Consider the following 10,196-nt stretch of genomic DNA (forward strand, 5'->3'; position numbering starts at 1 on the left):
GGACCAAAGGGCCTGTACTGCACTGTATTCTTCTATGTTCTATGAATCGGTAATTGGATCAGACTGCTCGACACCAACATTGTCAGTGCAGTCTCAATCAATGGGTGGGAATCAGATAGCTTCCCAGTCAGACCTGGAGTCAGGCAGGGCTGCCCTCTCTCTCCTGCCTTGTTTATGTGCTGCATAGAGCCATTTGTCGAGCCCATCAGGAAGGATGCGGGCCTGAGAGGGGTGACTATTCCTGGCAGCGGGGGCCTGCAGGTTAAGGCCTCCCTGTACATGGATGACGTCGCCATTTTCTGCTCGGATCAGCTGTCCGTGCACAGACTCATGTGCATCTGTGACCAGTTCGAGCTGGCCTCGGGGGCCAAGGTAAACCGAGGCAAGAGCGAAGCCAAGCTTTTCGGGAACTGGGCCGACCAATCCTCGATCCCCTTCACCGTCAGGACTGACCACCTGAAGGTGCTGGGTATTTGGCTCGGGGGTGGGGGAGCTGGGGCGTGCGCCAAGACCTGGGAGGAGTGGATCAGGAAGATGAGACAGAAACTAGGTAGATGGGAGCAACGGTTGCTCTCCATCACCGGGAAAAACATGGTCATTAGGTGTGAGGTACTCTCTGTATTGTTATACGTGGCACAGGTCTGGCCTATCCCCAGAACCTGTGCCGCCGCAGTCACCCGGGCCATCTTCCACTTCGTGTGGAGATCAAAGATGGACCGGGTCCGAAGAGATGTAATGTACAAAGACCGGTGCAATGGGGGAACAAACATGCCCAATGCCACCCTCACCCTGATGGCCACCTTTGTGTGTGGCTGCATCAAGCTGTGCGTGGATCCCCAGTACGCAAACACCAAGTGTCACTACGTACTGAAGTTCTACCTGTCCCCGGTGTTGCGAAGGATGGGCCTGGCCTCGTTGCCGCGGAACGCTCCGAGTAGTTGGACCGTTCTGTGTCACCTGTCCTTCGTGGAGAAGTTTATGAAGAAAAACACCTTTGACCACAAGTCCATCAGGAAGTGGTCAGCACGTAGTGTCCTTGAGACCCTTCGGGAAAAGGAGAGGGCGGATCCTATCGAGCGGTTCCCTGAGCAGACTGTCAAAGCCATTTGGCAGAATGCCTCATCGCCAGAACTTTCCAACAAGCACCAAGACATGGCTTGGCTGGTGGTGAGAAGGGCTCTGCCTGTGAGATCCTTTATGCACGCCCGGACTCTCAGTCGCACCGCACACTGCCCTCGAAGCGGCTGCGGGGGGGACGAGACTGTCACACACCTCCTTCTGGAATGTGCCAATGCAGAAGAAGTCTGGAGAGGAATGCAGTGATGTTTGTCGAGGTTCGTCCCAAGCAGTGCCGTGACGCGGGACTCCGTGCTCTACGGTCTGTTCCCCGGGACGCACACCGAGACGAACATCAACTGCACCTGGAGGATCATCAACTCGGTGAAGGACGCTCTCTGGGCGGTCCGAAACCTGTTGATCTTCCAGCTGAAGGAGTTGACCCCGACCGAGTGTTGCAGACTGGCACATTCCAAGGTCCAGGACTACGTGTTGAGGGACGCGCTGAAGCTTGGGGCAGCTGGTGCCAAGGCGCAGTGGGGAAAGACCACCGTGTAACATCTGCCTGCCGAAAGAAGAACAGGGGGCCACGTAGTCATTTGGGCTCTGCTGGCGCCTCAGCTAAAAATGTAATCGTACCGACCTGTAAATAGGAATGATTACTCTGTTTTCGGTATGCAAACAAATGGAATGTTTACATATGTATGGCATGTCCAGTTGTATAGATCAACGTATTTATGAATAAAGTATATTTTTGAAATAAAAAAAAGGATGTGTACTGCCTGTGCACAAGAATGGCATGACCAATTGTATAGAGATCCAAATAATTTTATGAATAAAGCATATTTTTGAAATTAAAAGAAGTATGTGTACTGCCTGCAGGACTTCCCTGGGGCAGGCTACTTTGACGTCACCTACAGGAGTGTGAAGCAATGCGAGCAGCTCCGCAAGGTCTTCAAAGAAAAAGGAAGGGGAGCCTCTGTTCTCCACCTTGTCGGCCGTCCTGTTGCGTGTGCTTCCTGCACAGTGGAGTCGAGTTGTTACGATTCATATGTACAACCTCTATGTTCCAGCAGCTGATGTCCTGACCTTCCTGGGAAGGTACGTGCAGGTCGAGGGAGAAAGCACCGATGTGGTTGACCCTTTCGGGATCTGGACTAGCAAATGGCAGGTCAGGGTAACCCTGAGGGTCGACGCCATCTTCCACCCACCCTCCAGCTTTGCTATCGGAGGGAGCAGAGGGTACCTGACGTACGCAGGGCAGCCGAAAGTGTGCCGAACCTGAGGGAGGTCAGGCCACATTTCGGCAGACTATAAGGTTACTATCTGTCGGAACTGCAAGCAGGAGGGTCACCCAACCAAGCAAAGAAGCCAAGAAGTACAATCTGTGCGGAGAGGCGGGCCACGTGTACAAGGCCTGCCCAAGACGAGGAGCCGCTGCCTATGTGCAGGTGGCCTGAGGTGGACCGCAAAAGACCAGCAAGGCAGCACAAACCAGCAAGGGAACAGTGTCTGGGGGCACGCAAAAGGAAGGACAGGCTGGAGCAGAGCAGAGGACAGCCACTGGAGGTACAGCTGCTGATCGAAGCTCCTACAGGACAGACGGACGCAATGGAGGAGGAGGAGGGAACGAAGGAGGCAGAGGAATGGATTCCTGTAAAAAACAGGAGGAAGAAAACCCACCAGGCCGCCAAAACCACAGAAAGGGGGAAATGGCAGCTGCACGGGGAAGACACAGACAGCTCTTCGGAGGGTGAGGACAGGCACAAGGAGGGTCGTCACCAAGAGAAGAGACAGAGCGCTGCGGGGAGAAAGGAGGGCAGTACCTGCCAAACAAGAAAGGACAAACCTCCTGAGGCAACTGGTAAAGACCACCCCCCCACAAAGTGAAAGCCAGGAGGTACCCAGGTTACTGGGAGCAGCCACCCTCTGATAGCCCCGCTGTCAGATTTGGAACTGGACTGTGCGAACCCTGGTCCCGGCCCGATGACACCGGAGTGGGAAAATGGCCCCAGTGAGGAGCTGGACAGCTACCTCAGCCCCGCGAGGGTCCAGCAGTTCATATTCACCATGGGGGATGCAGACAGCTACCGCAGAGGGACAGGACCAGCGGCAAATGGACATGGGTAACCTCAAAACTGTTAAAAATGGGGATAAAAATCACAAGTATTAAACGTGCTTGGCATTAAATCTGCTACGTGATGTGTTTCTACGATGGCCTTCCTAGCCAACATTAAGGTGCAGGCTCGAAGGGCTGAATGGCCTACTCCTGCACCTATTGTCTATTGAAGCCGATGTCCTGTTTCTGCAGCAGTGGGGGTTACCGCACCACAGCAGCTACAGGAGATGGTCGAGCTTGTGGGCCCATGGGCCGTCAGTTTGGTCGGGGGCAATGATAACTGCTCCTCAGGCCTGGGTATCCTGTTGTGAGGAGGAAACTTCACCATCTGAGGTTAAGGAGATGGGCAAGCACCTCCTCGTCACTGATGTCATGTACAGAAACGCTCTAGAGACTAATTAATGTGTACGCCCCAGCGGGTAAGAATGAACGGTTGGCCGTCCTGCAGCAGCTCCCACTGTTGCTGGCTACGTCCAGGCTGGTCATTCTGGCCAGGGACTTCAACTATATCATTGATGCAGATGGACGATCCAGCAGTGGTGGGGTGGCGGGGGGAAAAACAGTAAACTGGACACCATGTCCACAGCCCTGATGGACACGGTAAAAGATGCCAAGCTGCGCAACATCTTCATCACCCCTGCAGACGGAGCACAGCATAGATACACTGGTCATGGGCAGACGGGTCTATCCAGTCAAGGATAGATTACCTGTTTGTGTCCCGAACGCTCTCAGTCAGATCCACCGACGTCAAGCCGGTGTTCTTCTCCGACCACTACCTCCTGCTGGCCGACTGTCACCTACAGGACGAGCAGTGGGCTGGTAAGGGAACGTGGAAGCTGAAGACTAAGCTGTTCACCCCGGGAAACATTGAGGAGCTCAAGAGGGACTACGCAGATTGGAGAACCGTGAAGCCCCCCCTTTGAGTCCCCAGCGGACTGGTGGGAAACAGTAAAAGGGAACATCAAGAGGTTCTTCATCCTCATGGTGTTCGGGAGACGAGAGAGAGGCGGGGAAAACTGTCCCAACTCCAGGAAACTATGCAGAACCTGCTCCTGCTGCAGACATTGGGGGTCGATGTCACGGAGGACCTCAAGGAGGTGAAGGGCCAGCAGGCCTCGCACTTTGCCTCTGAGGCCTCCAAGATAATCTTCCGGTCCAGGGTCCGCTCTGTGGAGCAAGACGAAATGTGCTCATGTTTCTTCATCCAGAAGGTGCACAAAGAGAGCTCCGTGCTCAGCAGCCTGAAGGAAGAAGATGGCTCGGTAACGTCATCTCAGGCTGACATCATGAGGATCAGTAAATTCTTCTATGCCAGTCTGTATGACTCGAGGCCAACCGCCAACGCAGCCTCCCAGTCATTCCTGTCCTCTATCACGGAGGTCTTAGACGACAGAACTCGCGAGAGGCTGGACGAGCCATTATCTCTGGATGAGCTGACCAAGGCCCTCGAGTCCTTCGAAAAGAATAAAACTCCTGGAAGCGATGGCTTACCGGTCGAGATCTATTCTGCTCTGTGGGACTTGATTGGCCAGGACCTGCTGGAGTTGGATGTCAGTACACTTCCGGCAGGTACCATGAGTGAATCCATGAGGAAAGGCATCATCACCCTCATCTACAAGCGGAAGGGGGAGAGGGAGGAACTCAGAAATTGGAGACCAATCTCACTATTGAATGCAGATTACAAAATTCTGTCAAAGGTTTTCGCCAACCGGGTCAGGTCTGCTCTGGGGTCAGTGAATCACCCTGACCAAACCTGTGCTGTACCAGGCAGGAAGATTGCTGAGAGTTTCACACTCCTCAGGGATATGATCGCCTACGTGCAGGACAGCGGGGTGGACACCTGCCTTATCAGCCTGGACCAGGAGAAAGCCTTTGACTTGATATCGCATACATATGAGAGATGTCCTCTCCAAAATGGGCATTGGGAAGAGAATCTGCAATTAGAACAGATTGTTCTACACCAACATTGTCAGTGCAGTCTCAATCAATGGGTGGGAATCAGATAGCTTCCCAGTCAGATCTGGAGTCAGGCAGGGCTGCCCTCTCTCTCCTGCCTTGTTTATGTGCTGCATAGAGCCATTTGCCGAGTCCATCAGGTAGGATGCGAGCCTGAGAGGGGTGACTATTCCTGGCAGCAGGGGCCTGCAGGTTAAGGCCTCCCTGTACATGGATGACATCGCCGTTTTCTGCTCGGATCCGCTGTCCGTGCACAGACTCATGTGCATCTGTGACCAGTTTGAATGGGCCTCGGGGGCAAAGGTAAACCGAGGCAAGAGCGAGGCCATGCTCTTCAGGAACTGGGCCGACCAATCCTCTATCCCAGGGGTGGGGAACCTGCAGCCTTCTAGGCCAGGTTTGGTATGTGTGAGAGGTAATTTCGGTTTAAACTTTAAGATGTGCCTGGACCACAGACTGATCTATAATAAAAGACAAAACTTTTGTTTCTTTTCTAGAACATTTTATATACTCAAAAGTAGAATAGTTTAAATTGTGCAGAATGCTGACAATTTGTGAGCAGAGTAAAAAACAAACAGGCCCTTGATTGATGAAACCATTAACACAGGCAGGGAAGGATGAGTCCTTGACTGATAAGACTGCAGGATAGGGAAACGACTCGAGAGACATCTGCTACAGATTGATGCAGAGACATCTGCTACAGATTGATAAGACCGCTAGCACAGACAGAGAAGAATAAGTCTTTGACTGATAAGACTACAGGGTGAGAAAAACAACAACTTTAGAGACTCTGGAGACATTTGTTGCAGACTTTGTGATAAGGGTGCAAATCGAAGAATAATGATGTTTTTAAGAATGTGAGTTGAAACTTTATTGCTGGAACAGCACAGCAGGTCAGGCAGCATCCAGGGAACAGGAGATTCGACGTTTCGGGCACAGGCCCTTCTTCAGGAATGAGCAGAGAGTGTTCAGCAGGAGAAGATAAAAGGTAGGGAGGAGGGACTTGGAGGAGGGGCGTTGGAAATGTGATAGGTGGAAAGAGGTCAAGGTGAGGGTGATAGGTCGGAGTAGGATGGAGGCGGAGAGGTCAAGAAGAAGACTGCAGGTCAGGAAGGCGGTGCCGGGCTGGAGGGATCCGGCTGAGACAAGGTGGGGGGAGGGGGGATGAAGAAACTGGTGAAGTCCAAGTTCATCCCCTGTGGTTGGAGGGTTCCCAGTCGGAAGATAAGACGCTCCTCCTCCGACCGTCGCGTTGTTGTGGTTTGGCGGTGGATGAGTCCAATGACCTGCATATCCTCGGTGGAGTGGGAGGGGGAGTTGAAATGCTGTGCTACAGGGTGGTTGGGTTGGTTCGTCCGGGTGGCCCAGAGGTGCTCTCTGAATCGCTCCGCAAGTAGGCGGCCTGTCTCCCCAATATAGAGGAGGCCACACCGGCTGCAGCGGATGCAGTAGATGATGTGGGTGGTGGTGCAGGTGAATCTGTGGCGGATATGGAAGTTTCCTTTGGGGCCTTGGAGAGAAGTGAGGGGGGAGGTGTGGGCGCAAGTGTTGCACCTCCTGCGGTTGCAAGGGAAGGTGCCGGGAGTGGAGGTTGGGTCGGTGGGGGGTGTGGATCTGACAAGGGAGTCGCGGAGGGAGTGGTCTCTACGGAAAGCTGATAGGGGAGGGGAGGGAAATATATCCTTGGTGCTGGGGTCTGTTTGGAGGTGGCGGAAGTGACGGCGGATGATGCGCTGTACATGGAGATTGGTGGGGTGGTAGGTGAGGACTAGTGGGGTTCTGTCCTGGTGGCGGTTGGAGGGGCGGGGCTCAAGGGCGGAGGAGCGGGAAGTGGAGGAGATGCGGTGGAGGGCACCGTCGACCACGTCGGGGGGGAAATTGCGGTCCTTGAAGAAGGTGAACCTCATGGCTTGTTAGAGCCAAGGAGGGGAGGGACTTGTACTGTATATAATGGGAGACTTTGTAAGCCTCAGCGCGCCTTTTTTCAAGGGTGCCCTACTCTGCAGACTTGTTAATAAAACTTTGTTCTCCTGAATTTGTCTAGAGCGATTATTGAGAAGCGATTTTCGTTTCTAACAACTTGGGGGCTCGTCGTCCGGGATCAACATTCCAGCCGCAAGGGGAGTTGAGGAAGGATATCGGAGAAGGTGCACCCTGCCGAGTTCGGCAGTCCCTGATTCCTTGCTTGTCGCCCCGCGCGGCTTGAGCGAGTGATATCCGGGAGGCTCAGGAAAACAAAGGAGGGGTGTACCCGAGGCAGTGGGGACGGTTAACGATCGAGTAATTTCGGTGCACCGAACCCAGGTAAGAAAAAAAAAACTTGCGGGGACCGTGTTTCCGGAGGACTGGGGACCTACGTGGTGCCTGTGGATTTTTCTACAGAGACGTGGGACTCAGGAATCTAGAAACTGGGGCTCGCCTCTGAGGGATTTTGCAGAGACCGTGTTTGAGGAGGAACCCCTGTACCTACGGGGTGCCTGTGATCTGTGTCACAGAGACGTAGGACACAGGAATCCAAAGACCAGGGGTGCCTGCAAAGGAACCTGGGCGATCACGGGACTGAAGGTCCGGGAATTGGCTACATTGTGATAGATTATCACAGGAAAAATACGAAGTCCTCGGAAATGGGAAATAAGGGATCTAAGGCGATTAAGGGAAAGGTAGGCTTAAACAGGGACAATGACACATACCCCGGGGTACCTGACGATAGTCCGTTAGGGAGAATGCTAAATAATTGGGATCAGGGTGGAAGAAAGGGAAAATCTAAAAGGAAGATGGTAAAATACTGTCAAAAGTGGTCCCAGAAACCTATTCAGGGCGACTCAGTGTGGTGGCCTAGATTCGGTACTGACGAAGACTGGGTCCGGCAAGCCCTCATTTTATATGTCAATTCAAAACCTGATGTTAATCTGGAAGAAGGTGATTATGCCCTTTGTTGGCTACCGGTTACGATATCTTGCCAAATGCAGGTAACTAATAAAGACTCGAAAGGGCAGAAAGAATGGGACCCTTTAGATCACTTACCGCCTCCCTGCGTGACCCCGTCTGCCCCACAAAATGTTCCTTCGGGTGACGACGATTCAGGGGAAGGGGAAGAAAATGGGGAGGAATCACAAACTACCTCAGGGGTACAGACCAGATCTCAAGCTGGAAAGGGTCACAGACAAAACCCTGTCTCGATTGCAAGAATGAATCCACTCCGGGAAGTGCCCATGGGGGGGCGAGGAAGGAAGGATGGGATATGTGAACGTTCCCTTGACGAGTACTGAAGTACGGAATTTCAGGAGGGAGATGAAGGGTCTACTAGAGGACCCCATGGGACTTGCTGAACAATTGGATCAGTTCCTGGGTCCGAATACTTACACGTGGGAAGAGATGTGTTCCATCATGAAAACATTGTTCTCTAGCCAGGAGCGTCAGATGATACGACAAGCTGCGCTCTTGGTCTGGGAGAGAGAGGGGGGAGAAGGAGGGGAGCAGAAGTTTCCCCTCACCGACCCCGAGTGGGATAAGAACACGGAGGAAGGACGGCGCAACATGAGAGACATGCGGGAATATTGGATAAAAGGAATAAGACACGCAGCCCCGAAGGGGCACAATTTTACCAAGGCCTTTGGTAATCATCAAAACCCGGAGGAAACCCCTACGGACTTCCTAGACAGGATTAGGAAGAATTTGCAGCAGTTTGCTGGGGTGGACCCTGAGACGGACGTGGGGCAACAACTCATACGGGTAGAGTTTGTATCAAAGGCCTGGCCGGACATACGAAAGAAGTTAGAGAAAATGGATGATTGGGATAGTAAATCTTTAAGTGAATTACTACGGGAGGCGCAAAAGGTGTTTGTGAGAAGGGACGATGAGAAGCAAAAGAAGGCGACAAAGATAATGATGCAAACGGTGCAACAAATGACAGCTGGAAGAAGGGAAAAGGGAGAGCCGTGGCAGAAACAGGAAAGGGGAGAGTCGTGGCAAGAGCAGAGGAAAAGAGAACCATGGCCGGAACAAAGGAAGAGTGGAGGAACGCGAGACCGCGACAGGGAAACGAAGAGGACACTCAGATGTTACTATTGTAATGAAGAGGGACATTTTAAACGGGAGTGCTCCCGCTACAAGCGGGAGGTGAGGTCGTACGCCCTGATGGAGGAAGATTAGGGAGGTCGGGGGTTCCTACCCTTGGGGCAAAAGGACTATCGACAGGAACCCCTGGTAAACTTGAAAGTAGGGCCCCAAGGATCGGAGATCACATTTATGGTGGACTCGGGAGCCGAAAGATCAAGTATAATCCAAATACCCCCCGGCACCCGAGCAGGAGGAAAAGTTATGGGGGTATCTGGAATTGGAGGACAGAAATTACAAGTCCCAGTGGTGGAGGACGTGGAAATTGGGTATGAAAACAGAACTACTAAACGAGACCTCCTTCTACTGCCATCGGCGGGGTTTAATTTGTTAGGAAGAGACTTGCAGGTCAAACTAGGGATCGGAACGGTACCAAATAACGGGGAAATGGTGGTAAGGTTGTTCGCCCTCACCGAAGAAGATGATCAACAAATAGACCCGGAAGTATGGTACCGAGAGGGGAACAGAGGGGGTCTAAACATCAAACCTCTCCAAATCACCATGTTACCAGGAAGAGGCCCGGTAAGAAGGAAACAATACCCGATTGCTATGGAAGGACGGGAGGGGTTACAACCTGTGATAGAAAGATTAATCACAGATGGACTACTGGAGGAATGCATGTCCCCTTTCAATACTCCAATACTCCCTGTGAGGAAGCCGGACGGGACATATAGGCTGGTGCAAGACTTGCGGGGGTTGAATGAAGTAGTCCAGGCTAGATACCCGGTGGTACCTAATCCCTACACGTTAATGAGTAAAATTCCCCCCGAACATGAATGGTTCAGCGTAATAGATCTGAAGGATGCTTTCTGGAGTTGCCCCCTTGACGAAGAAAGTCGGAACCTTTTTGCCTTTGAATGGGAGAATCCCTTCACAGGACGAAAGCGACAGTTAAGATGGACGGTCTTGCCGCAGGGATTCACGGAGTCACCCAATTTGTTTGGACAAA

The 10,196-nt window shown here is 52.6% G+C and overlaps 1 pseudogene; it reads left to right on the forward strand.

The window, feature by feature from the left end:
• The first annotated feature begins 279 nt into the window (after positions 1-279).
• Positions 280-1,614, forward strand: LOC148146831 (uncharacterized; annotated as a pseudogene).
• Positions 1,615-10,196: the final 8,582 nt, after the last annotated feature.

Source organism: Chiloscyllium plagiosum, unplaced genomic scaffold (assembly GCF_037043375.1).
Source record: "Chiloscyllium plagiosum isolate Xiang-an unplaced genomic scaffold, Cpla_swu_hap1 HiC_scaffold_19, whole genome shotgun sequence".
Taxonomy (NCBI): domain Eukaryota; kingdom Metazoa; phylum Chordata; class Chondrichthyes; order Orectolobiformes; family Hemiscylliidae; genus Chiloscyllium; species Chiloscyllium plagiosum.